The following is a 4,580-nucleotide window of genomic DNA, read 5'->3' on the forward strand; positions in this document are numbered from 1 at the left end:
TGATGAGGCGTCCTGTTTTCCTAATGCGTTTCTGTATTTTGAGCTCTTTCTAAACAAGGACTGTCAGCATCTCAAAAGCAATCAGGCAAGAGTGGATAGACATAGGGACAGGGGTCGGGGTCAGAGTCCCCTCTTTCCCGTCCTAACGTGCAGGATGCGCTGGTGCTCTCACGTACGCGTTTATCACAGACACATGTCTGAGACCCTTAGCTCAGCACGGAGCCCACGATTTCCAGGTTCAGGGTCCAGGGCGGGGCGACTAGGTACAGTATGCTTGCCCTGTACTCTGGCAAGGACAAGCCGGGGTCTGGGCAGGGCTGGCCGCGCCCCTGACATGTGTTTCTGGGATGCTGTTGTGGAGGTCAGACGAGCTCGGTCATGGGCTGGGACGTGGCAGGCGCAGTGGACGCTGGCTCCCGTTTTATTCACTCTCGTGGGGACGTGTTCTGCTGCAGGCAACAGAAAATGATTGTCCTGTAAGCAGCATCAGGGGTTTCTTTTTCTCCTGTATTATGATGACTGGAGGCGAGCGGTGGCCGGTCGGTTAGAGGCTCCGCAGTTTCAGGGTTACTGTCTCCACAAACCTCCTAATGCTGCTCTCACGTGAGAACCTGAGGGACAGCAGACGGTGGCAGCTCCAGATGTCCCGTCTACGACGGGGAGGAGCCGGGAGCCATTAATGGAGAAACACCTTTCTTTACAAATGTCTCTCTGTCTCCCAATAGACTTATAGTTATGCCTCAGTGGCTGGAGCTGGGTCACATACTCTAATAGCGACCAGACATTTCTGTGGCTTACGAAGCGACCGCCCCGATGCGTCTAGTTCTCAGCCGACAGCGTCCAGAGTAGTTGCAGTGCTGCCGACTGTAATCCCTGTGCTGTACTTTACGCCCCGGGCTCTCTGGTAGCTACCGATGTGCGCCTCGTAAGCCCTTCCCTCCCTCCACCCGTCCGCCAAACCCCTCCCGTCGGGCATCTGTCAAAACGTTCTCTGTATCTGTGAGTTTGTTTCTGTTCCGTGTGTTTATTTTGTTTACTTTAGAGTCCACACATAAGGGAAATCACATGGTATTTTTCTTTCTCTGTCCCACTTATTTCGCTCGGCACAATGCCCTCTAGGTCCGTGGTGTTGTTGCAGATGGCAAGATTTCATTCTTCTTTACGGCTGAGTAGTGTTCCACTGCGTACGTGGACCGCCTCTTCCTTGTCCACGCCTCAGTCGATGGGCACCCACGCCACCCCACGTCTTCGCTGTCGCAGACACTGATGCAATGGACGTGTGGATTCACGGGGCCCCTCGAAGCAGTGTTGTGGATTTCTTTGCATAAAGACCCGGAAGTGGGATTACTGGGTCCCTCTTTGTCTTTTATTTTAGCCTTTGTTTTAGAGTCCGTTTTGTCTAGTGTAAGTATCACTACCCCACCTTTTATTTTCGGTTTCATGAGGCGTCTTTTCTCACCCCTTTACTTTCAGTCTGTGTGTGTCTTTCAATCCGAAGTGAGTCTCTTGTAGGCAGCACATGTAGGAGTCTTGTTTTCTCATCCATTCGGCCACCCTATCTTCTGATTGGAACATTTAATCCATTTACATTTAAAGTAATTGTTGATGGATATGTAATTATTTCCATTTTATTATTCATATTTTTCATTTTTTTTTCTTCTGCTGCTTAAAGAAGTCCCTTTAGCATTTCTTATAATACTGGCGTGGTGGTGATGAACTGCTTTAGCTTTTTCTTGTCTGGGAAGCTCTTTATCTGTCTTTGGATTCTAAATGATGCTTTGCTGGGTAGAGTCATCTTGGTTGTAGGTCTTTGCTTTTCATCACATTGAATATTTTGTGCCAGTCTCTTCTGGCCCACAAGGTTTCTGTTGAGAAATCAGCCAAGAATCTTACGGGAGCTCCCTTGTAGGTAACGGACTACTTTTCTCTTGCTATCTTTAAGATGATCTTTTTCTTTAAACTTTGTTATTTTAATTATGTGTCTTGGTGTGGGCTTCTTTGGGTTCACCTTGTTTGAGGCTCTGTTTCCTGTGCTTATATGTTTGTTTCCTTTTCCATGTCAGGGAAGTTTTCCATCACTATTTCTCAAATACGTTTCAATCTCTTGCTCTCTCTCTTCTCCATCTGGTTCTATGATGTGGATATTGGTACACTTGATGTTGTCCCAGAGTCCCCTTTAAACTATCCTCAATTTTTTTGATTTGGTTTCTCTCTCTCTCTCTCTCTCTCTCTCTCTCTCTCTCTCTCTCTCTCTTTGCTGTTCTGATTGGGTGTTTCTGCTACTTATCTTCTAAATCGCTGATTCGATCCTCTGCTTCATCTAATCTAATGTTGATTTCTCCTAACGTATTCTTCATTTCTGACTGGTTCTTTTTTTATGTTTTCGATCTCTCTTTTTATGATTCCTATGTCTTTGTTCAAGTTCTCACTGAGATCACCGAGTGTCCTTATAACCAAGTGTTTTGAACTCTGCATCTGGTAGATTGCTTATCCCCATTTTGTTTAGTTTAGTTTTTTTTTTTTTCTGGAGCTTCGTGCTGATCTTTTATTTGGGACATGTTTCTTTGTCCCCTCACTTAGGCTGCCTCTCTTTGTTTCTATGAATTAGGTAGAGTTGCTGTGTCTTCTGGTCTTGGTAGAGTGGCTTTATGTAGTAGGTGTTCTGTGGAGCCCAGGAAGGTCTCCCTGGTCACCTGAGCTAGGTGCTCCAAGTGTGTCCTTTGCGTGGGGTGCGTGTGCCTTCCTGTTGTGGTTGAGCCTTGATTGCTATTGGCATGTAAATGAAAGGGATTGACCCTCAGGGTGATTTGTTGTAAGGACTGGCCATGACTACAGAGGAGGAACCGTGGTGCAGGGACTGACCCTATGGAGCAGGATGTACTTTAGCAGGGCTCTGGCGTGTCGTTTGTGGAGGTGGTTGGGTGGTGCTCTTGTGTGGTCTGAAGCTGGTCACCATGGGGTGTCAGTGCTGGAGCCTCTTGAGAGGGGCTCTGGTGAAGGCCAAGGTCAGCTGCTGCATTATGCCCTGCCTGGTATGAGCTACAAAATGATTTGTAGATGGTTGCTACTTGTGCTGGGCTTGGAGGTACCTGTGAGAGGCTAAGTGGAAAACCGAGGCCGGCTGCTGCTAATGCTGGGCTCGGAGATGCTTAGTAAGAAGTATGGGATACGCTGAGGCAGATGCTGCTTGTTTGGGGTTTGTGAATCTTTGAGAGGTTTAGAAAAGTCCTCAGCATGAGCTTAGACAGGCCATTTGTATGGAAAAGCCACTGGGAGCAGCCCGGGCGGGTCAGTAAGGTGCATGGGGCGGGGTCTCGGGGAGTCACCAGGGCAGGGTGAATGTTGTTGGCCACATTGATGGAGACTCAGATATAGTCCCCACCTGCAAGTGCAGGCTGGGCTGGGGGAGGGCTCAGCAGAGGAGCAGCGAGTGGCTTCTGCCAGCGCTTCCGTCTGGGCAGAAGCTGCCCCTCAAGCCCTTGCCCTGAAGCCTGACAATTCGTTTCCTTCCTGCATGTCCTTGGTGCCTTTCACACTGCTGCCCTAGTGCTGGAGCTCAGAGTGAGTAAGTTTATGTGTTGGCCCTTTAAGAGGGACGTCTGGGACTCCTGCCACCCTCCATGTCACTCAGCCAAAATCTCTGCTGGTTTTCACAGCCAGAAGTTATGGGGACTTCCCTTCCCAAAACCGGAATCCTGGGCTGGGGCTCCTGGTGTGGGGCTGGGACACTTAGCTCCTTCTGGGGGACCTCCATAGCTAAGTCGTCCCTCCCGCTTTTTAATCGGCACACGTGGGTGTGGGACTAGCCCATTCCCCGTCTCCGCCCCTCCTAACCATCTCAATGTGGCTTCTTTTGTATGTCCTTAATTATAGGACTTCTGTTCACCTAGATGTCAGGTGATTCTCAGTGATGATTGTTTTGTAGTTCAGTTGTAATTTTGAGGTGGTTATGGGAGGAGGTGAGCACATTTACCTACTTCTCCATCTTTGACCGAAAGCTGTATGATTGACCATCTCGAGCACGTCGTTCCCTCACCCTCACTCCAAGAAAGATGTCACAGATTGAGTGTTTTTAGGAGCAGTTGCTGAGATGGCGTGGGACATGCAGGATGTTTACTAGGGATCCACACCTATGGAAGGGAAGGGGAGAAAGCAGGATTGGGCAGAGGAAGGGGTCGAATGGCAGCGCAGGCACGGCGAGGCCTCAGCCCACCTCGGGGAGCTCTGGAGGATTTACGGTTCACATATACGGTTGGGGTGGCGGGGCCTTCGTCTCATCCACGTGGTCGGTTATCAGATGTGGGCTCGGTGGGAAGAAGTGGTTATCATAGGCCAGACAGCATTCTGCAGCTGGGGCAAATCCTGAAGGAGCTGTAGCTGGGGGCTCCTTGCTGCCAACGGGAGCAAGTCCTTTGAAGGGAGGACTTTGGCGCAGCTCCTTGTTCATCCAACAAGAAGAGGAGGACATGTGCCAGCACAGGGGCGCGCCTGGCCATCGTCAGCAGGGGCTGTTCCCGCCGTGCGCCCCCGGGCGCTGAGTGTTACAGCGTGGTAGATGGTGTGGGAGAGCAGTTGAGGGG

The sequence above is a fragment of the Rousettus aegyptiacus genome, unplaced genomic scaffold, assembly GCF_014176215.1.
Source record: "Rousettus aegyptiacus isolate mRouAeg1 unplaced genomic scaffold, mRouAeg1.p scaffold_m13_p_12, whole genome shotgun sequence".
NCBI classification, from domain to species: domain Eukaryota; kingdom Metazoa; phylum Chordata; class Mammalia; order Chiroptera; family Pteropodidae; genus Rousettus; species Rousettus aegyptiacus.